The sequence below is a fragment of the Ambystoma mexicanum genome, chromosome 2q (assembly GCF_040938575.1).
Source record: "Ambystoma mexicanum isolate Mex_15411 chromosome 2q, UKY_AmexF1_1, whole genome shotgun sequence".
Classification (NCBI taxonomy): domain Eukaryota; kingdom Metazoa; phylum Chordata; class Amphibia; order Caudata; family Ambystomatidae; genus Ambystoma; species Ambystoma mexicanum.
Window position 1 is genome coordinate 768831637 of NC_090924.1, and position 24543 is coordinate 768856179.

The window sequence follows — 24543 nt, forward strand, 5'->3', positions numbered from 1 at the left end:
GAGTTCAGCAAACCCTTTTTCCATCGCCTCAGACCATTCAATCTTTTCCTTTGTCACCTGGGCCTTCTTTAGGGCCTGGAGTAAAGGTTTGGTGTACGAGCTGTAATTGAAAACCCATGCCCTAACATAGTTGCACAGGCCTAGAAAGCTCTGCATTTGCTTTATCGTGTGTGGCTTAGCGATGTTCAATATTGCTTCAGCCCTTTCTGCGGTCACCTTCTTCCCTTCATGAGAGATCAGTTGGCCTATGTACAGCACTTCCTGTTGACAGTATTGTAGCTTTTCCTTGTCAACCCTATATCCTTTCTCAACCAGTAGTCAGTAGCTGAACAGAATTGTGCCTGCATTGTTCTTCTGTGGTACTGCAGATTAGAATGTCATCCACATACTGCAAGACGACACTTTCTAATGCAATATTGCTTAGGTCCATCTGTAGGACTATATTGAAAATGGATGGGGACTCACAGTACCCCGGTGGCAGCCTTGTGCTTTTCAGACTCATTTGTCTGAACGTGAATGACGTCAGACCTTGTGAGTCACGGTGCAACAGGATTGAGAAAAATGCATTTTTCAAGTCAACCACTGTGAAATATTTTGCCTCAACGGGTATATTTCATAGGATTGTAGATGGATTAGGGACTAAAACTCGGCTTCAGCAATATCGTTTAATGCTCGTAAATCCTGGATTAAATCCCAAGACCCTCCCTTTGATTTTTTGACAGGATAAACTGCCGTATTACACGGTGACTCTGACGTCACTAAGATGTCCTGGTCCAACATGGCAGAGATCGTCTTAAAAATCCCTTTGTCTGCCTCTCTGGACATGGGATATTGTCGGACTCTCGCCAAAATTGCTCCTGGCTTTAGTTTAATTTTCACTTCTCCCAGCATCTTCAAGAGGCCTACGTCATAAGGTCCTGTAGTGCATACTGAGACAGGTACTTTAGCTATATCCTCATCAAAATATTCCGGACGCTTCAGCGCCAACATAATTCTTGGAGGCACTTCTCTTCTGATAATTTTTACCCAAAAGATGAGACTCACTTCCACCCTTGTCTCTTCTGAGTCTGGTTGTTCTTCAAACAGATCGTCATCGGTGACGTCAGTCACTCGATACCCTTCTTCAATGGCGATAATCACGCACCATTGTCTGCCTTCATCATCGTATCCGTCGACCAATTCTACTTTCCCTTGCACTGCTGCAGCATGTATCATCAAGGGAAATACTTGTCCCTCCTCTTCATGCATCGGTATACTTGGTCTGAATAAAAACTAATCAGGGGTTCTCATAGTTCTGTCTAAGATGCCTGGCAATCCTGCCATAAGCACCCGCATGCCATATGCGAAAACTTCTGGTTCCAGCGGTGTAGCTCTCATGGCTATGTGTCCTGAGTATGCTCTAATTATTTTGCATACATTCGAATAATGCATTCCTGGAGTAGAGCATACTATGCCCTCCTCCGTGAACAAAATCGTCATGTACAATTTTGTCATTAAGTCTGGACCCAAAATGTTTACAGGGGTCTGGCGTGAATATAATAAAGGTACATTCTTGTCGCACTCTCCTATGGACACTGGGAGTGCGTCCGTAAAGGGAACTCGACTGTGAGCTCCTGTGAAATTCTGAGTATCTATGGCCTCGCCGGACAAGGAAAATGTGCCTTCACGTATGCACGAGCGTGTTGCACCCGTGTCCACTAGGAAGGAATATTCTTTACCCCCTATAATGACATTCACCCTAGGTTCCCTATGAGGATCTGGTGTCACTGATAGGATAGAGCACACCAGGGTTCCTAGTGAGCTGTCCTAGTGTATATATAAGTTTGTCCCACTGTGCACTTGCAGATTTTCCCCATTCCCAGTGTTGCTTCCCCTTCCAGGGTTCTGGGTCTGTGGCAGTTGTGGTGGTGCCTGTTGGGTTTGTCTTTGTGGGACATTCCCTATATTCTGTGGTTGCACCCCTTACTGCACTCCTTGCACTTGCTGCTGCACCGTATGATTCTGTGCAACGCCCTGTTGTGGGAATGCAAGTGGATTTGCCGCACCTGCTCCCATTCCTTGGCTATTCTGCCACATGCCTTGACTTCTGCACGTGCGCGTCAAATGCCCTGTCATTCCACACAGCCAACATACTGGTGGTGGTTGGATTATTTGTCCATTTGACATAACCAAATTACCATTTTGCACGGTTTGAAAGCCTCCTTGATTACTTTGGAAACCTCCCTGATTGCTCTGCCATCTTCTTCCTCTAAATCCTCTTCCCCTCAGGTAAAATCCTACGTTACCCTGGTTGTTTTGTTCTGGGTTAGTCATCTGTTGCACGTTTTGTTCAACTGCGTTAGTTAGCATGGCTCCTTCAAGAGCATACTTCGATAATTTCTTTTGCACCAGCTTCGCTTCCTCACCCTTTCGGGTCGCCTCCTTTTTTAGATTCTTTTCTTGTAACAATCTACAGTAATGTGCGATAGTTAACTGTATTTCAGCCCAAGGTTTAGCCTCAACTCCCACCAATTTCTTGAGCTGTTTCTGCACTGGTTCTGGCAACCCTTGGCACAATATGTGGTAAAACACAGGTATTGATTTCGTCCAAGATTCATGCGTTTCGAGCACCCACGCATCTTGAAAATTCTGGATCTAAAGTAACGGATCTTTCGACTTAATTTTTCGAGTCATTATAGCTCCCATATCAGAAGTGTCTGGGTAAAGCACCCGTAGCCCTTTCCATACTGCTGCTCTGCAATTGTTAAATGGCGCTCCGTCCTGTGCAGTGTTAATTGTGGTTACACCAGGGTAGCCTGCCCGTGTCCACGCATCGTCTGCTCTCTCACCAAGTATGGTGATCAGGAGACCTTTAATGTCTCCTATAGCTAGTGTGTTTCCTGCTGTCATTTTTTTCTAACTCATGTATCCATTTTCCAGCTCCCGATGTCAGCATTGGAAGCTTGTTCTTCAGGTTTTCTCGATCCATGTGTGGCCATGGAATATATTGTGGTCTTGCTCACCCCTTTTCTAGTAGCGGGAATTGGAATGTGCAGCCTTCTTTCTCTTCTCTCATAGCTCTCCTGTCTATTGCAGGGGGAGTATTCCTGCATCGCCGTCTATCTGGCAATGTCCTCAATCTGTCTACATAGGGCAGTGATGACACCCCCCTCTGACCATGGGGTGTTCCTTCATGCCGGTCAGACTGTGCGGCTGACTCTGATGCCCTTGGTGCGGACTCGCTAGCATCTGACCATTGTACCCCTTTGTCCCTTTGGAGTCGTCTTTTGCGCCTTCTGCCTTCTTAATTTGCCTTGCGCTCATCCTCTTCAGAGTCAGACATTGGTTGTTCCCAATTCACTCAACTCCTTGTGTCATCATCGTTTTCCATTGATTTCTAATCTGTCCAGGTACAGTTTCCTACTCCCACCTCTTCGGGTGACATCCTCTGTGTAATATAGCTGAGTGTTCTCCAGGCACTCGTCCTCCCCCTCCCCTTGGGGTAATTGTTATAGCCCCATTTCATCATATATTTTATCAATTGTTTCCCCGATGCTTCTGGTGTCAAAGTCATCTTCAATATTTGCCCTAGACGTGCCTTGTACTGAGTCGTACGCAGGATAGAATTCTTCAATGTCTTCCCAGTCTACCACTGGATCGGGTTTTTTAACCTCCCTCTCCAAATATTCGAGATCGCGTGCCCTCTGTCTACGCTTACGTTCAATATCATCATCAAATTCTTTGCGCTTCCTTGCCTCTTCTCTGACTCTATCTTCTTCCCTTCTGTTTTCATTTCTACGTTCATCTGCCTTTCGTATCTCTTCATCTCTTCGTCTCCTTATCCTTTTTTCACATACCCTTTGCTCTTCTTCCAACCTTTGCTGTTTCTGTCTGTCGTGGTCATAGGCTGCTCTCTGTTTGCGATCGAGCTGTTTTTCTTGCTCTTCACGATATAGCTGTTCTCGACTCAGCCTATCTTTCCTCCTTAACCTTTCGTCCCTTAACTCCTTCTCTTTCTCCTTTCTCTGTGCCTCATCTAACCTCTCCTTAGGTCTCACATCATCACTTCCTTTCCCATCGAATTTCAATAAGATTTGTCCTCCCATCCATTCATCTTTTACGAATGCTATCTCATCAGTTCTGTCTTCAATTCCTTTCCACTTCCTTCCCTCTCTCTCCTTATCGAGAGATGCACTTGTCTGTGCCTAATCCTTTCTTTCATCATCGCGTCTCCCCTTGTCCCTCGGGACTATGGAGGTGAGATTCTTGTCCTTATCCTTCCCTTGATTTTCGTCACTACTGTAAGTAGGTGACGCATATGTGGGATTGCTGTACCCTGTGGCTGCTAATGGGTAGAGTGCCTCAGGCTTACTCTCTTCGGGTTCTGTTTCAGGCGGGGCAGGTGGCGCGGTAGGCATCTCACCCCCCTCCGTGCATGCATTTAATATCCAGTATGCAGGTGGCTCTTCCTCCTTTGACTGTTCGAACATTTTCCAGAGTTCTAGAACAGCAAGGCATTTCTCTAGCTTCTTGCCTGTATATGTGGCATGCAAGTATGTCGTCATATGTATTAAGACAGCTTTAGATAAAGATCCCTTTTGTGGCCACGGCATTAAACATCTTGTGGGCGGTACCCTTAACCCACTCGGTGCTATATTTCTTAAGCTTGGGTGCATGTTTCGGCAGTTGCTTACATATGTGTGCTAATGGAGTTATGTCTTCCATGCTTAAATCTGTTTCTATTCCTCTTATACAATGCTTTTCAATGCTTTCATGCAACTTTAACACTTCCAACAATATGAGCGAGCACCAAACACTGCAAGCTCCAATCCAATTTTTTCTGCCAAAATCTCTTATATCACCAATTTACTCAAAAACATTAATTTGTGTGTGATTCCATCTCAGCTATCGAATCACGCAAATCTTAATCAGGTCTCACACAAAACACACAAAAAAGAATTCTTTCACATGTGACGGCACAACAGAACATGTAAGACAGACACTTAACAGACTAGACAGACACCAGCTGGACACAAATATCTCTGCCTTTAATTATTACCCCTACATGGAGTTTAAACGAACCCCATTCAAGACGTCTTAAAACGTGTTGGTAGCCTAATTGTTCCCTATTATGTGGGACTCTGAGTTCACGTTTCTTCTGACCGCTATATTAAAGCGCAGAAATAAGGCGAATCCTCTCACTTCTCAGGTGTCCGCCCTGGAATTCTATCTCTTCTGAGGTGTCTGCCCTGGTATTCTATTTCTTCTCAGGTGTCCGCATGGTAGTCTTCATTTATTAAATTATTCTCGAGTCATTATCCCCTTATATATATCTACACGTTGTGCGGTAAAAACCTCAAAATACCGGGATTGGCGCTATCAACGTGTCCGCCCTCACAAGAGGGCGCTAATAACGTACCATTACGAGTACGCGGACACGAGCATAGCGCCATGCCGGTAAACCCCCCTACCGCCATGGCAGTAAAGACCCAAAAAAGTCACTTGCCACCCTCCTGCTGCATGCAAATAGCGGTCACCTCAATTAGCGGTGACCGTTAAATTGCGGAACCGGAAATAGCGTCATCGCACAGGAACGGGAAAGAGCACGGCAGCCATCTTCAAAAACACAATCCATTGCCACCCTCTGCTCCCTGGACCTGTTTGGAGTCGTTAGCAGTTGAAAACCATCCGGGAGACCTTCAACATGCCCAAAGCATTTTAAAAAAAGCACTGACAGGCAGCGCAAAGAAAAATTGACAGCAGAGGAGTTGAACATGCTGACCCAGACCCTGGCTGAGAATGCTGAGGTTGTTTTTGCCAATGACATGCGGCGGCCGACACTACTTAAAAAAAAAGCCATCTGGGAAGAAGTTGCGGTGAAAGTCAGTGCAGTGGGCACCAGCACCCGCACTGTGCGTGAGTGCAGGAAAAGGTGGGACGACCTCAGACTGCGGGTGAGGGGCATCCTTGCCGAAAACCACCGAATAGCCAGTGCAGGTGGAGCTGGTTCACCCATCAGACTAAAAGAATGGGAGGAGACCTGTGGAAACCTAATCACTGTGGAATCCATTGAGGGAGTAGGCACCATGGAGCTAGGCGTGGGTACCACTTCAGATGGAGGTGAGTGTACACATGACAGGATGCTATGTGAATGTACTGTTCCCCCCATATGTGAGCATAGAATCCTCTCATGCATGGACACACATCCACACATGCATCCATCTCTCACCATGTCAGTGTCAGACCCAAACACAAACACATGCACACATCACCAGAGACAAGTTCCAAACACAACCATGCATGGATGAGGCACTGAACTGGCACATCACCTGCATCCACAACTACTAAGTCCCAATGGCCACAACTGCATCATTGATGTATTCTGCATTAAGTATACTGAAACGCAACCAATGCCATCCCCCTTCTTGTCCCTGACAGGCTCACATACAGATGGTGAGAATGCCGCAAATGCATCCCAGGCACCAGCTACGAGTAAGAGGCCAAGGGCACAGGACTCGGAGGACACCCCCACAACATCAAGGGGCAAGGGGGGAAGGTCACACCTGATGAGTGTGAAACATCGTAGGAATGCCACTGCCAGGGCAGAAGTAGCTGCACCACAAACTGCAGCCCCACCACCGGAGGTGAACCCACAGCCACCAATACCAGCCACTGAGCGCCCACCATCAGCTGCGACAAGCTCTGCTGGAGAGGCAGCCGCCACTGCCCCCCTATCTGATCCTGAGGACACTATAGTTGGCCCAATGGAGATGCACACCCCAAGCCCCCCTAGAACCCCAGAGCCAGCACCATTCCAGAGACCTGGGTCTGATGTTACTGTTGAGGACAACATTCCAGCCATAATGTCCCCCATGGTGGCTTCACCTGCTGCAATGGATGCATCTGAGGGCACAGCATCCAGTACACCATCACCCAGCACTGCCCTCCATCTGCCCACCATCCTGCAGTGTCAACAGGAACTGACTGTGCTGGTTGGCCAGCATGTTGAGGAGGCTGCCCATCTCAGGGAGGATATTGTGGAGATGGCAAGGCACTCCACTGAGAGGATGGACGCCTGTACTGACAGGCTGTGTGATGAGATATCCAGGCTCAGGGAGGTCCTTACTCGCATAGCCGACACAATGGACCGCCACTTCTCACAACCAGGACAGTCTGCCCCATCGTCATCTGCCGGCTCAACACAGACAAGCCCCCTCCGCCGCTCAACACGCACCACCAGGCGCACATCTGGCCATCCTCCAAATGCTGCTACAGACAATGGCCAATAGGGGGTTAATGGCGTTTCCTCTGCGTGCATGGGCCAACGCAAACATGGCAGACACATGAGGAACTGTTGTGGGGGGTGGGGAGAAGGGTGTCATGGGTCTGTTGTGGGGTGTGGGGGGAAGGGTGTTATGGGTCTGTTGTGGGGGGTGGGGGGAAGGGTGTTATGGGTCTGTTGTGGGGGGTGGGGGAAGGGTGTTATGGGTCTGTTGGGTGGGATGTTTGGGGACATGCACTTTTTTATCTTTCCGTTACTTAATACACTGGTGTCTAATCAAAACACAGGCTTGGACATCTTCATTGTGTTTGTGTACTTTATTGGAGACAGTGTTCATTGCGTACTTCTAAACATACACCAGTGCATCACTACCCATGTCCATGTGACAGTACCAAAACATGTCCCTCACAATATTTGGTTGATCAGATGCTGTCTCACAGCACGTCCCTCCTGGCCATTCCCTCTTGCATGTCCTGCATCCCCTTCGCTTCCGTCCTCATCAGCTTCATCATCCTCATCAGGTGCTTCTATTTCAACGTCAGGGGGCAGTGGCACATTCCGTCTGATACACATATTGTGCAGCATGACACATGCCATGGTGATCTTGGCCACTTTCTCATGGCCATACAGGAGAGCGCCACCAGACCTGCTAATGCACCTAAACCGTGATTTCAAAAGGCCAAAAGTCTGTTCGATCACGATGCGGGTACGGGTATGTGCACGATTGTATTCCTCTTCATGCCTGTTCTGTGGGTTCCGTAGAGGTGTGAGGAGCCAGCTCTTCAGGGGATAGCCCGTTTCACCTGTATGGGGGAACGAATGGGGTCCTGTTACTGTTCACCTGCAGAGCAGCCTGTTCATATCACACAAATTGACATTGCATAGTGATTCCAGTACACAGTCAATGGCATACATGCAGATGGACTGTGTGACAGCAATGTGCAACGGTGAGCTCGACCCTGCAAGTAGACATGCCCCATTACTGTCTACAACAGTAATTGACATGTCCTGGGTGAGGCGAGGTCTTAGGTGTCCCTGGGCCCAGGCAGATTTTGTTCCTCACTGTTGTTGTACTGCCATTCCAACATAGATGTTGCCATGCAGTGAGGCACCACCTCAGTGGTGGTAAAGGTGCGTGGTGAAATGCAATGTGTATGGCTAGGGCTGATCCTTTTGCATGCATCATACGGCACATTGCATTATTGATGTTGTGCTGGACTGATTCCGGATGACTATCTTCATGCCACGTATGGAATCTGGCCATTTTGTGGCGTACAATGTTGTGCAATGTGTATGTGAATGGATGTTTGATGCTACTAGACCTGGAATTTCTGGTGTGTAGTGTAGCGCGGCCTTCCCAGATGGACATTGGCGTACATCTTTATGTGCATTTCCCAGACAGATGACAAGCTACACCCTCTTGGAGTATGTATCTCTCCCCCCCCAATCACACCCAGTTGGAGTATGTATCTCTCCTCCCCCCCAATCACACCCAGTTGGAGTATGTTTCCCCCCCCCAATCACACTGCCATGTGCTTGCCCTGCTACTCACCAAGTAGCCACGAACGTTGTGCGGTTTGTCGCTCCATGTAGCGTGGGATAGTTGAGTTCCGCAGGACCATGGAGTCATGGGTTGATCCGGGAAATCGGGCACAGCAATGTGTGATTATGTTGTTGGCGTCACATACCATTTGGACATTGATGGAGTGGAATTGCTTCCTGTTTCGGTAGACCACTTCATTGCCATGTGGGACCACCAATTCCACATGTGTACAGTCGATGACCCCGATGCAACTTGGATGTCTGCCAGTGAATAGAATCCAACTTTGGTGTTTGCAATCTCCTGGGCAGTCCGTGGCATGGATATGTGTTCAGGTGCATTCTTCAGGAGGGCATCAAGTACCTGATTCAGCGTGCGTAAGAATACTGGTTGGGAGATGCCATGCATCTGGGCCACTGTATGCTGGTAGGTGCCTGTGGCCAGGAAGTGGAGCACAGTCACCACCTTGAGTAGAGGGGAGATGGCAGTTCTGATGTCTATGAGGCTCACAATGTCGTTGTGTATCATGTCCACGATGCTGGTGATGGTATCCCGGTCCAGACGGTACAGGGTGTGTATCTGCACAGGGGTTAGGTTAAATGGACTGGCTCTGATCCTGGGGATTGGTGGGTGCCTCTGTGGTATGATTAGGTGCCGTGGTGGTGCTTGCTGTGCCTGTCTTGCCCTCCTTCTCCTCCCCCTGCGTCTTCTTTGTGCTGCCTGTTGTTGTTGCAGCTGCGCTGCAATCATGTCCTCCAGCCCATGTAATGCTGCTAGTATTGGAACCATCTTGGTGTTGGAAGGGGTGTGTGAAGGGGTGTGGTGTGCTCCTTTTGAGCTGCCACAGTCTCCATTGCCTCCACCTGTGCTGATTGTGTCCACCTGTGGCAGGTGGGAACACTGCTCAGTTCTCTTAACATGTGGTTCGCGATGCCGGTATTTGTGCCATGGCGGTAAGGCGTTTGGGGGGGTTTACCATGCCGCTATTGGCGTGTCCGCTCAACTTGTGATGCTGTGCTAATAGTGGCATGGCGTAATTTACCGGATGGCGGGTCGCGCGCACGCGGACTGCCCGCTATTAGTGGCACCGCACTTAGCGGTGCCGCTAATAGCGGTGTGTCGGGTCGTGATTCGCATGGGGATTTAACGTTACCGGTATTTCATTACCGGTAATGTTAAATCCCTACCGCCTACCGTGTAATGAGGCCCATAGTCTTCTCCATTTCTGACTACTTTGTTTTTCCGCCTCCCTCCGTTACCTTTTCCCTTACTTGTTCTAACGCCTATGAAATTTGCCAAAGCACTCAATTTTTATTTCACTAACCGTTCACATCGTTCCTATCTGGACCCTTGGGATCACCGCCTCCGTTACCACCTCCTTCAGACTTTCGCCTGATCCGCTGACCATAGGAATGGGAAGGGTTATAGTTTTTTTAAACGGGTCCCTTCAGGCCCCACTGCAGTTTGGATCAAAAACACTACCAATGTCCAAGGGAAGCTTCACAGTCTACTCAGCCGAATGGCGAAGGACTCGTGATATTGCTGAAGACCTAGAGTTACTTCGTGTCGATGGTCAATAGGTGTCTTATTTGAATCAATAATCAATAATCAATAATCACTGGTTTCAAACCATCTTCTGCTACCACGTGTACAGTGAGGGGGAGTGACCTCTGACTGGCCCATAGAATCAGAGCTGACCCTCAATTACTTTAAGACGAGATAGCTGAACCTTGAGGTGGATGGGGTGTGGGATTCTCTTACTCCAACACCAATCAATAAGGAAAACTCAATGGTTTGGCAAAGGGGAGTCTGTTTAATGACAAGTACTAGAAATGGGGAAACATGGAGATCAACAATGATGCGATGGCCCGTCTCGCTTCAACTCCCAACAATCTTCATTCCAACAGCAATAGTTATAGTCAAAATTTGTCATCATTGACATGTAACACTCAAAAGTTTGTCATGCAATTCTATTGGTTGGAAAAGGTAACTTAAGTATAGGTTCTATATCTGTATATATATATATATATATATGGTAACGGAGTGGGAGGATTGGATAACTTCTTATCGGGTGGGCGTCTATGCCCTTCCCTCTACATTACTCATGCAAACGTCCCTAAAGGTACGACGTCTCATTGGTTATACTATCTATAGGACCTTAGATTATTTGGCTCACTGTGATTGGGCTGGCTACAACCCTAAGCATAAATCTCCACTTTAATTAGCAGCATGCAGAATGGTCACCCAGATGCAGTATGCCCCAAGATTCACTCTGCCTCCCTTCCATCAATCAGTACTTTAGTGCTATGTGTCAATTAGTTGGCTGAGGTTGGCATCGAAACTGTAGCTTCTTGTCAGGAAAAGTTATGGTATATCCTGCTTTGGGTGACATAAGACGTTGGAGTCTCTTCGCGATTGGCTGGTCACGTGTTAGCACACCGTGAATCAGCTTAATTTTCCTTCTATTTGTGCATTTAATTCTCTTTTTCGGCCGCCACCTGCCTGGGCCCCCTTATCTCGACCTTCCCGGGGCAGGCTGCTCTGCTCTTAAATTTTGATTCTCCGAAGTTACTGTCCGCCTCCCTCTCTTGGTTTGACCTCGATTTCCCAGGCACGGCCTGCTCCTTGCTGAGTTTCGATTCCGCCGTCTCTCTTCTTGTTTTAGCTGGAATAAGAATCCTGGCCTGTTTGACCCTTAGTAACCTGGGTTAATTCTGCTTTTGTATAACGTGGACTGCACTTATATAATGTGCTTCGTTGAGGTAGATATATAGTTTGCACTTGCCGCTCTATTCTTCTACTAAGTGTAGCAAGCCGCACTGTTTTCTTAGCTTCTTGCGTTACATGCCTATGTACAGGTGTTAGCTGGTTGAATACTTTCATCCTGCTTTACAGTTACGTTTCTTTATATTTCAACATTGTCTGTTCTTCTATGTATGTGATATCCTTATCCATGGTGTTTTGTCTTTGTGTGTCATCTTTTGGTTGTCGTTCTTCATCTGTACGTCTGTCCGGGCCCTTGTGACATCATCATTCATCTTCCATTAAGGCCTTTTGAGTTTCTTCTGGGACAGTGTTTAAACAATCTTCATTTCTTGTCATTTGCTGGTATAGTTGTCTCAATGGATACCTTAATGCCCATGGTTGTCCAGTTATTGGCGCTTCAATAGGTATTGCTCTTCTGATTGGCACTGGACAGAGCCCTAGTGCGGCTCTCTGCTGGTTTATTTGCTCAACATACGTCACATATCTCGGTGTGAATGTTCCTGGTACTTCAAAATGAGCAACTGGAGTGCAGGCCAAATTTGGGACCTCCTCTACACATTAATAAAGAAAAAGTGCTAGAGGACGTAATCCCTGCCTCCTCAGATTCAAGCCACAAACAAGACGTCGTGGATAATGCCTCCAGAGAAATCCCGAAATTTAATTTGAGAAATATTTCAGAAGCTGAGCTCAGATCAATTTTGATCAAACTCAAACCCTCTCCTTGTAAAGGAGATGTATTTCCTGCCACGGCAATAAAAACCTGCTCTGAACCCCTTATTAGTGATATAACAAGAATGTTTAACGCATCCTTAAAGGAAGGTTATGTTCCTGCTTGTTTGAAACGCCTGGGTTACTCCACTTCTAAAAAAGCAGGGTCTAAACCTTTCAATCTCTACAAATTATAGATCCATTATGAAGGCCCCATTTCTCCTTAAGATTATGGACAGAGTGGCCTCTGAACAAGTATTAGAACACTTTATGAGCACGCCCATATTAAATAACTATCAATCAAGCTTTCGTCCTGAATACAGTACCGAATCTGCACTTTTGGACGTAAAGGACAACATGATGAGAAGAATAAATGATGGTCAAACTATGTTGTTGATGGCATTAGACCTGTCTGCAGCATTTGATTTAGTGGATAACCCACTTGGGGAAAAGAACTATAAGAGTCTGCATCAGCACAGCAGAAGCTACACCGGTCCCCTTAAACAATGGTGTCCCACAGGGTGCCTCCTTATCACCAAAATAAAGCCTCTCGGAGTCATTTGATCAAGCTCTCTCTATGAAGGCACAGGTGCGTAGTCTTGTTTCCTCCTCGGCATACTGCATCAGATTACTGCGTCATATCCACTCCTATCTATCCCAAAAAAGCTGGGAGATGGTTGCAAGAGCCATGTGGCAGCCTCTTAGTGGGTACTGGGAAGGGCGAATTGGCCAAACTTCAAATGATACAGAATAGCATAGTAAGAGCCATTCTGGGACTAAAGAAATTTGATCATGTCTCTGATGCCAGGAGAAGCCTTCACTGGCTACCGATAGAAGCGAGAATCGAATTTCCTCTCCTAACGATTACTTTTAAATGCCTAGATGGACAATACCCTGCCTATGTAGCTGATAGCCTAAGTAGAAAGAGATTAACTAGGACTCTGAGATCGAATGATCTCAAGTTATTAGAAGTCCTTAGTTCTAATCTAGCTCTAGTTAATAGATGAGCTTTATGGATTGCAGCCCCTAAGAGCTGGAATGCCCTGACCTTGGGTCTTAGAAGTTGTGACTCACTTGAAATCTTCAAGAAAAAACTAAAAACTCACCGTTTTAGATAAGATGCCACACACTACCAGTAGATACCAGTAGGTCTGCTTGTCCTCTCATTTACATCTTTGTTGGGACTTCAGTTCTAGGCGCCCGATGCCTCGGGGCTCTTTGGTTGTGCTTGTACAAATGAATAAAGTAAAGTAAAGTACTTTCTGAAGCATGCCACAAATCAAGTACCAAGTGACCAAGGTATGCATGGCCATGGGGAGGGAATTGTCATGATCTCTGCTTCCAAAAGGTCAGGGTTTTCCCAACTCCCTTGGAAGCAGATCCATAACCCAGGTTCCGAGTGCCAACCAGTCCCAATTGGGACCTTTTGGACCCAGTCCTGGCGCCAGTGGCACCAGGCTCATAAATATGCCCAGTCCCAGCGCTGGAACCGCCGGGCTCATAATGCTTGGGTGGACTTACCTGCAGCAGACCATGCTGCTTACTTGCCTGCCAGTTGAGCCTCTGATCCTCTTCTGTTTGGAACTACTTTTCCTGTTGGGTGGGGCAGGAGCCACTCCCTAGGTTCAGAACACTGGAACTCTTCTGGAAAGCAGGAACTCTTTTCTTACCTAGGCGTGGCTGTGGAAGGAGACACCTAAGCACTACAGGAGGCTATTTAAACCACACCCGATGGATGAATCTTGCTTTGCGTTATTCTGCATCCTCTGCAGCAGAACGCTCATCGTGTCTTCTGCATCTGATCCTGGGCCTAAGGAAAAAGGCTTACCATCCTGAATCCAGTCTTCAGCAACACCTATAAAGACAAGAAAGAACAGGTTAGCATTACGGTCTTCAGTGACAGCGCTTCACTTACCTGGTCCATCGGCTGTCACCAACGCCTCGCGCTGCATTCCGGCATCTGAAAGACAAAAGCTTACCAACTCTTTGCACGCTCCGGAGGCCTTCGGCGCTGCATCCCGCATCTGAAAGACAAAACAAGGTGCGTTTAAAGACATTGGGGAACTTTAATACTCACGTGCCATTACTCCTTTCCACATCTAACCCAGTGGGTATTCCGGCACCCTGCAGCCGCTCCAAACTTGTACCTGCAAAATAAAAAGACAGTTAGAGCGCATCGTGAAGCAGGCAACAAGCGCTTACTTACGTGCTTCCAGGCGCTTCTATTCATCACACGGGCTCCATCGTCAACTCACTTCAGCCCGTCATCCGCCATCGCCGGAACCCTGCAAAACAAGAGACATCATTACTAAAGACTTTTAAAGACATTAGAATTACTCGAAACTTACCGTTCGTGCAGTAAACGACGGACAGCAGTCCTCTGAAGTCAAGAGGCCTGCTCCCCTTATCCAGTGAAGAAACTGGTTACAGCACCCTGCCCCGAGGCAGATGGAGAGCACGGCGTTCACTTACCTAAGGTGAGAGCGTTAACCTTTGGGGTTCTACAGGAGAAGAGAAAGGGAAGAAGAGAGAGACATTCAATAACCCAGTTCATTAATCCCATATTTTCTATCTGCAGACATCTTACCCTTCGAGTCAGACATACAGTGCACAGAGGTCCAGCCCAAAGAGCCAGCCGTGTGTTACACATCACCTTTGAAGATACGGTATACGCCCAGTCAAGACCGGCGCCTCTACGGGAATCAGGTGAGCGTTACAGAACGCAAAGCCTACAGCAAAACTCCCGTCCAGGCGCTATGGAAACCTCGGATACCGACCAGCTAGCCCGGTTACTTGGGGAACTAAGGCAGAAGTGCATGCAGCCCGTCAGGAAACGAACGCTCTAAGAAGGGAACTGATTATTTCCAAGGAGCGAACAGATGATCTCGCTAGACAATTGCTACAGTCGCAAGCCGGACAGACCCCGTTACCCGCATCTGGGGGAAATCTTCCTTCTACATCCTCTATGAATCCAGTGCAGATCAACCTACCTGGGAATGTACCTCTGGCTCCGCCCGAACGATTTTCTGGTGAACCAAAGAGGTTTGCAGTATTTATCAATCAGTGCCGGTTGCATTTCTTATGCCGGCCAGCAGCCTTTTTCCAACTGATCAAGCTAAAGTAGCTTTCGTGCTTTCGTACCTTAGTGGCAATGCGGCAGACTGGTCGATTCCTCTAGTAAATCAAGATGATCCGGTCCTCCATGATTTTCAAGCTTTTCAGCTCAGTATGGAAAAACTGTTCGCAAGACATTCACAGGGGCAGGCCTTGGACAATGAGCTTCTTTCGTTGCGACAAGGTAATCAAGACCTTTTGGCTTATATTGCGTCTTTCAACAGACTGATAGTGGAAACTCAATGGCCTGAGGACAAAAGGATTACGCTGTTTTATAGAGGTCTACGTGGAGAGCTCAAAGATGTGTTAGCCCAAGTAGTGAATCCCCCACAAGATTGTTCGGACTATATAGACTTAGTCGTTCAAATAGATCACAGACTGCAGAACAGGAAGGCCGATCGTTCCAAGTTTGATGCTCGAGTATTTTCCAAACCGCCGACTCCTTCCAAAGGAGTAGACTCCGGGGAACCCATGCAAATAGGGGGCCTGAAAGGTCCTCTAACACAAAAGGAGCGGGAAAGGAGAAAACAGTTGCAATTATGCCTCTATTGCGGAAACTCAGGGCACTTTCTTCGAGACTGTCCGGTGAAACCTGCCAAGAAGGCAGTAGGAGCTGCAGTTACCAAAGTTACAAACTCTGAGCAGGGAAACGACCTCGCCCGACAAGAATAGAGGTCCTCTTGCCGAGCGTGAAAACCAGTTCCGTGACCTCGCATTTCGTGATACCTATGGTCCTCATTAGCCCTGATAATCCGGATCGATTACATGCAATTGAAGCTTACGTCGACAGCGGTGCCATCGGCAATTATGTGGATCATGAAATGGTTTTGAGGATGAATCTAACTCTTTGTCCCAAGGCTGTAAAGGACGTCATTACTACGGTGGATGGAACGGAGATAGCCTCCGGACCAGTAACGCATACCACTCAAGAAGTGACGCTAGTAAGTCAAGATGGACACCATTAGAAGATCGTGTTCGATGTGATCAAGGCTCCTCAGTTTCAGATTATTCTAGGAATACCTTGGTTAGAGAAACACAATCCTCTGATCGATTGGCGAGCAAGAACGGTCCAGTTTCCAGAATGTGTTTCTACTTGTCACCCTCCACCTGGTGTTGCACTGGCAGCAATTTCTTCAGAGACTCCCCAGTTACTTCCCGAATACCTAGAATACCAAGATGTTTTCCGGAAGGATCAGGCTAACTCTCTACCTCCTCATAGGTCTTATGACTGCCAGATAGACCTGATACCTGGATCTACTCCTCCTTGTAGTAGAATTTATGCCCTCACCGAGCCTGAGAACCTTCACCTTCGACAATACCTGGATCAATACCTGGCAAATGGGTTTATTCGTCCTTCCAAGTCCCCTGCTTCTTCAGCTTTGTTCTTCGTTCCAAAAAAGGAAGGAGACCTTAGAACTTGTATAGATTATCGCTCCCTGAACCAGATCACCGTCAAGAATAGATATCCGTTACCTTTGATCCCTGAACTCCTGGACCAAGTCAGAAAAGCACGCATATATACAAAGCTGGATCTTAGAGGAGCCTACCACTTGGTACGAGTAAAAGAGGGCGATGAATGGAAGACGGCCTTCCGCACCAAATATGGGCTATTTGAATATCAGGTCATGCCCTTCGGACTTTGCAATGCCCCGGCCGCCTTTCAATATTTTATGAACGATGTCCTCAGAGAGCTCATAGATGTGTGTGTTGTTGTTTACATTGACGACATCCTCGTTTATTCTTCATCGGAATCTGAACATCGGAAACACGTGAAAATGGTCCTCGAAAGATTGCGTCAACACAAACTTTTCGCTAAGTTGGAAAAATGTGTTTTCAACGTGACTAAAGTTGAATTCTTGGGATTCATATTATCACCTAGCGGAGTGCGTATGGATTCAAAGAAGGTCGATGCAGTTCTCAAATACCATCACCATCCTCCGTAAAAGGTGTGCAAAGCATGTTAGGCTTCGCTAACTTTTACCGCAGGTTTATCCCCGAATTTTCTCGAATAGGCCAGCCCATCACTGCATTGTTAAAGAAAAACAAACGTTTTGAATGGTCTACCGAGGCAGAACAAGCTTTCCAGGATTTGAAGACTAAATTCATCTCTGCACCAATCTTAAAACACCCTCGCCCCGAACTCCCCTACATCGTGGAAACTGATGCTTCAAGCCTTGCCATGGGGGCAGTTCTATCACAAAAGGACCCAGTAACCAATCAGTTGCATCCCGTGGCATTTTGGTCCCGCAAATTCTCGCCTCCTGAAATCAATTACACGATTACTGACAAGGAACTTCTGGCTATCAAGTCTGCCTTTAAGGCTTGGCGGCATTATCTGCTGGGGGCCCGACACACCGTTACTGTGATTACGGATCACCGAAACCTGCAATATTTGAAAACCGCAAAAGCCCAATCCTCTAGACAACTCCGTTGGGCATTATTCTTTGCCGAGTTTGACTTCATAATTACCTATCGACCTGGTACAAAAAACGGTAAAGCTGATGCCCTTTCTCGGATGGGAGTGGAAGAACACTTGATCAACCCTAAACCTGTACCAATCATTCCCGAACAAAGAATTCTGGGTGTAATCGCCACACAATCCATAGAGGAAGTTAAGGAAAAAGCCAGGCAACTTGTAACCCCAGCAGACATACAGAATTGGCATCTGCAGGGAAAGGACTTTGCAGTAAAGGACAACTTATTGTATTTCCAAGAACGATTATACCTGCCCAGCACAGATTTACAGAAAAAAGTAATCTCTTGTTATCACGATTCTTTAATGGAAGGACATCCCGGTATGGCCAAGACCTCAGAAAAGATCAAGCGCTACTTCTGGTGGCCGTCTTGGAAAAAAGATATCAGAGACTTTATAATGTCCTGTGGAGTATGCGCCCAAAACAAGAGTCAAAAGGAAAGACCAGCAGGCCTCTTACGCCCTATTGACATCCCACCTCGCCCTTGGCATACGCTTTCTATGGACTTCATCACCGATCTACCTCCATGCTCCGGATACAATACGATTCTAGTAATCGTGGACTTATTCTCCAAGATGGCGCATTTCATTCCGCTCAAAGGCTTGCCAACAGCAGCAACTCTGGCCCGAGAATTTCTCGAAAACATCGTCCGACTGCACGGTTTTCCTTCGGTTCTAATTTCGGATCGAGGTAGTCAATTTATTTCTCATTTTTGGCGAAGTTGCTGTCGGTCGGCTCAAATTGATGTGAGACTATCGACCAGTCACCACCCTCAGACCGACGGACAAACCGAGAGGACCAATCAAACTCTGGAACAGTATTTACGCTGCATGCTGCAACAAACTGAAAAAACTTGGAAAGACATCCTTTGGATAGCCGAATATGCCTACAATAACTCTGTCCATTCGGGAACTGGGAAAACCCCGTTTTTTCTTTTATACGGCAGTCACCCTCGAACCTCGGAGTTGGATCCCCTCCAAGATCTTGAAACACCAGCAGTAGACTACCTGCATTCTACAATCACCCAAGCCTTTAAGGAAGCTGTTTCTCACCTTCAAAGGGCTAAAGAACAATACAAGAAAGGAGCAGATCAACATCGGAAGGAAGCCCCTCAATATCAAGTAGGGGATCAAGTCTGGTTATCCACCAAATATCTACCTCTAAAAGGGCCACGCACATTCAACCCAAGATACCTTGGTCCCTATTCCATCACTACCATAGTAAACCCAGTAGCGGTCAAGTTGGACTTGCCCCCGCACATGAAGATACATCCGGTCTTCCACGTCTCTCTATTAAAACCCGTCAACCTCAAACCCGACTAACTAAATCTCCAAAACTCATCCTAGTTGATGGAGAACTCGAGTTTGAAGTCAAAAGCATTCTGGACTCCAAGATCTCCAGATCTAAACTATTTTACCTAATTGACTGGAAAGGCTACGGCCCCCAAGAGAGATCCTGGGAACCTGCTGAATATGTCCACGCTCCTCGCCTAATCAAAAGATTTCACCGAACATTTCCTGACAAGCCAAAACCCCCGGAGAAGCCCGGTTTGGGAGGGGCCTTGAGGGGGGGTACTGTCATGATCTCCGCTTCCAAAAGGTCAGGGTTTTCCCAACTCCCTTGGAAGCAGATCCATAACCCAGGTTCCGAGTGCCAACCAGTCCCAATTGGGACCTTTTGGACCCAGTCCTGGCGCCAGTGGCACCAGGCTCATAAATATGCCCAGTCCCGAGGCTGGAAGCGCCGGGCTCATAATGCTTGGGTGGACTTACCTGCAGCAGACCATGCTGCTTACTTGTCTGCCAGTTGAGCCTCTGATCCTCTTCTGTTTGGAACTACTTTTCCTGTTGGGTGGGGCAGGAGCCACTCCCTAGGTTCAGAACACTGGAACTCTTCTGGAAAGCAGGAACTCTTTTCTTACCTAGGCGTGGCTGTGGAAGGAGACACCTAAGCACTACAGGAGGCTATTTAAACCACACCCGATGGATGAATCTTGCTTTGCGTTATTCTGCATCCTCTGCAGCAGAACGCTCATCGTGTCTTCCGCATCTGATCCTGGGCCTAAGGAAAAAGGCTTACCATCCTGAATCCAGTCTTCAGCAACACCTATAAAGACAAGAAAGAACAGGTTAGCATTACGGTCTTCAGTGACAGCGCTTCACTTACCTGGTCCATCTGCTGTCACCAACGCCTCGCGCTGCATTCCGGCATCTGAAAGACAAAAGCTTACCAACTCTTTGCACGCTCCGGAGGCCTTCGGCGCTGCATCCCGCATCTGAAAGACAAAACAAGGTGCGTTTAAAGACATTGGGGAACTTTAATACTCACGTGCCATTACTCCTTTCCACATCTAACCCAGTGGGTATTCCGGCACCCTGCAGCCGCTCCAAACTTGTACCTGCAAAATAAAAAGACAGTTAGAGCGCATCGTGAAGCAGGCAACAAGCGCTTACTTACGTGCTTCCAGGCGCTTCTATTCATCACACGGGCTCCATCGTCAGCTCACTTCAGCCCGTCATCCGCCATCGCCGGAACCCTGCAAAACAAGAGACATCATTACTAAAGACTTTTAAAGACATTAGAATTACTCGAAACTTACCGTTCGTGCAGTAAACGACGGACAGCAGTCCTCTGAAGTCAAGAGGCCTGCTCCCCTTATCCAGTGAAGAAACTGGTTACAGCACCCTGCCCCGATGCAGATGGAGAGCACGGCGTTCACTTACCTAAGGTGAGAGCGTTAACCTTTGGGGTTCTACAGGAGAAGAGAAAGGGAAGAAGAGAGAGACATTCAATAACCCAGTTCATTAATCCCATATTTTCTATCTGCAGACATCTTACCCTTCGAGTCAGACATACAGTGCACAGAGGTCCAGCCCAAAGAGCCAGCCTTGTGTTACACATCACCTTTGAAGATACGGTATACGCCCAGTCAAGACCGGCGCCTCTACGGGAATCAGGTGAGCGTTACAGGAATGGGGAGGCAATGTCAACTCTATCTTCACTAATTCTAACAGAGTTGCTTTCCACAGCTTTAGTGTGGTCCTTCAAATGACTGCATCCATTTTAACAAACCTATCAGTAAGCAAGGCACACCCAAATCAGACACCAGGCCAGATGTGCAAACCTCATAGCAGTCCTTGTCCAGCCCACATAGCTCTTATTAATTCATCCACCGGGTTCCCCACCTCCCACCACCACCATCATAGCCACTGAAGTACCTGGAGCCCAATTTACCAACTTACTGAAATAAGATTTAATTAAATTATGATTCAGTCCTTGTCTTACCTAATACCAACACTGTTTTTCCCCTGATTCCTAAAGGCTAGTTTCCTGGTCTTTCTCTAATTGATTCAAATATATTTTCTCAGCTGTATGTTTGCAAGTTAATTGAAAGATCTTTGAAGCCCTTCCTGAGTTTAATCCAACAGCACACTGTCAATTAATGTGATTTAGCCTCATCCTAGGAGGAACAGTCTTGGCCAAGTCATTTGACATATGAGCAAAGTAGAGATTAAACAGGATCAGGCAAGAACACATTCCAGTTTCACTATTTAATGGGTGCACATAATGTTCACCATTGCCTCAGTCAATCCAGCTAATCACATACGCATGCTTCACTATACAGTGCTTGAGTCACGAAGACTATCGAGGTGGAGAACCCCTCAGCCAGCAGTTTAAGCCCATGACCTCTCAAAATCATGGGGCACTTGCAAATACCTCAACAGTGCATAACTTACTAAAATACCACCACAGTAAAGATCATCTTTCTAAAACCAGCTTGTGGACTGAAGGTTATATTATTGACCTCTGCCGACATCAACAGGTGTAGGTTAAAACATTTTGGATACATGTTTTCCTGTAGGATTCAGGAGGGTAATATGTCCATATGCACCTCAATCCGCCTTTTTACCTTTTTACATGGGGTTCAGACACCCTCTGCTCTCACCCCAGGACAGAGGCAACATTCTGAACATGCAGATTGCCTGTCGAAGAGAGAACAGCACTGGACCTCACAATTATGCAAATTTGTTATCATAAGAGGTATGAAAAAGTCCCACATGGAGGCTTGGAGATGGGGCTCGGTTGATCCTGGAGTGCAAGTGCTGTAACCCGCTCTGTGGTGCAGGGCCTGGAGGGAGAATATGGAGGATCCCTCAGGCTTCCCAGGACAGATACACCTTGTGTGCTTGGCCTGTCCAAAGACCTCCAACTACCTGGGGTACCCCAGGACTGACAATAACAGGAGAGTGATGTTTGTAGATAATATAGGTCAGGCCACTGGTTGCCAGGGTAACAACAGTGCATGCCCTATTGGGGGAAGTGCCACTGAGGGGAAGAGTTCCGGTTAGTAGGGAGAAGTCAGTAATCCCTGAAGCAGGCTCCCATTCATTGTGATGAACCTGTCATTTTGAAAGTATAGTTGGTACAAAGAACAGGGTGTGACGAATCCCGAGATGTTGTAATTTCTGCCCAGCAGGGAGCCCCATGCCATGAGGGCAGGGTGGTCAGACTGTTACCCGATAGTGCCCCTGGGGGTGGTACTCAGTGGGAGGATCTCATGGGAAGAGACCTCCCCTCTGGTGACAAGGGAGAATATCTCAGGGAAATGCGGTATACCTACCCTCCAGCCATGCCCTATACACCCCTTCAGTCAGTACACCTGAATTCCAGCTCTAACTCTTATAGTGAGAGTAGGCCCCTGTATTTCTGTAACAGATGTGAAGTGAACATAACTAAATGTACTGGGACGAACAAGATCTTTGAGAGCCCTGAGGGTTTGCCTGACCCAAGTACTGGGAGGAGTGGCCTGTGGGAGGAATAAGTGCTGACATGACAACTACAATTACAGGTGTTGACGTCACGCCAGGGTGGAGCCTGCAAAATAAAAGGTAAACAGAAGAAGGACTTCTTCTCTTTAGCCTGCGATGAACCCAGGAGTTTTGAATCTCGTCCAGAGAATAACCAGGCGGAGCAGCCGTGGAAGTCCAGAGGAGGTAGAGCAAGAAGCAACTTCCCTGCCGTCCGGATGAACAGTGCGGTGGTGCAGCCATGAATAGGTGGACCAGAAGGTCTGGTGACAGCGTTGAGACTGTGAAGCAGAGAAGCCAAGTGCAGACCCAAGCAGCCGATGGACCTAGGGAGAATGAATGCTGGGGCTGGAATCAAGAAGCATGATCCCAAAAAGAACCAGAGTGCTACTCTAACCCAGTGGCGGGTATGGAGAGGTTTCAGAGGCCTGGGAGGGGCGCAAGGCAGGTGGCGAGATGGTCTTGCATCAGAGGAACGCGTGCTCAGCCCAGTGGCCTAGCGTAAACCACTGGCCACCAGAGAGGGGTCTGGGACCCAAATCAAGATGTGAGGTCTCTTCCTCGTAGGAGTACTTGGCGAGAAAGTAAGCCAAGTGAGCTGAACTAAAGAGTGACAGAAAATCGGTGTCTGGGACCAAAAACAAGAAGTGAGGCATCTTCCTTCTCATAGCAGTACTTGGCGAGAGAGTAAGCCAAGTGAACTGAACCGAAGAGTGAGAGAAACTTGGCTCTGGGACCCGAATCTGGAAGCAAGGTATCTTCCTCATGATCATACCTTGCAGGAGAGTGAACCAAGTGGGCCAAACCGAAGAGAGACCAAGGTCTGGGACCCAAAATCAGAAAAGAGCACGAGTCATCTTCCTTGTTGCAGTGCTTGGTAAAGAGGGATACCAAGTGAGTCCAATCAAAGAAGCGGAGCGGCCAGGGTCGTGTTCCCTTCTAACATGAGAGAACTGTGTGTTTTGAAGCTACATGATACTTAGGCCAGGGAAAGGGAGTCATTGCCCTTGGTGGTGGTGAACTGTGTAACTAGAGTGAGAGAGAGACCAGGGGAAGGTAGTCATTCCCCCTGGTGATTGTGCATTGAGCGCAACCAAATGAAAAGATACTAGGAGAAGGGAGCCATTCTCCTAGTAAGCAAAGTTGTACAAACTCTGAAGCCAAGATACCAGGAGAAGGGAATAATTCTCCTGATATCCAAGACCAGGGGAGGGGAATAATTCCTCCTGGTTATGATATGATATGGCATTTATAATGCGCCTATACACAAGTGTTTCAAGGCGCAAGGTTGTGTTGAACTATTAAATCAAGATACTAGGAGATGGGAGTCATTCTCCTAGCAACCCAAAGCTGTAAAGACCTTTTCTGATACAGACTGTTAGAAGATAGGCAGTGTATCTGCCAAGGGGAACTGCTTGAACTTTGCCTTTTGTGTTTTCACCTGGGGAAGGGAGCCATCCCCCTAAGAAAGCCATCCCCCAACACTTGGAAACAAACTTCCAGTCCAGAAGAAGGGAGTCGTTCTTCTGGACCAAGAAGGTCTACCTTATCTTTAGTTTAGTATTAGGTGTAAGGGACAGAAGTAGGGTTTTGAAACAGGACGGTGGACTATTGATTTACACAGACATCTGACAGAACCATTAGTCTTTTAGTTGAGGCAGGGAAACCCCTCTTAGAGCTAGGGAAAGTTAGGTTTTCTCTTTATTTTTGTTAATAATAAAATTCTATAGCAACCATTATGCCACCTGTGTGTCAGTCTCCTCCCTTTTCACCCTTATAAGGGGTTCAACATCTTAGGTCGCAATTCCACAGCAGACCCAGGTATCCTTCTACCTGCTAAAATAAATGTCAGATGTAAGCATCAAAAGAAAT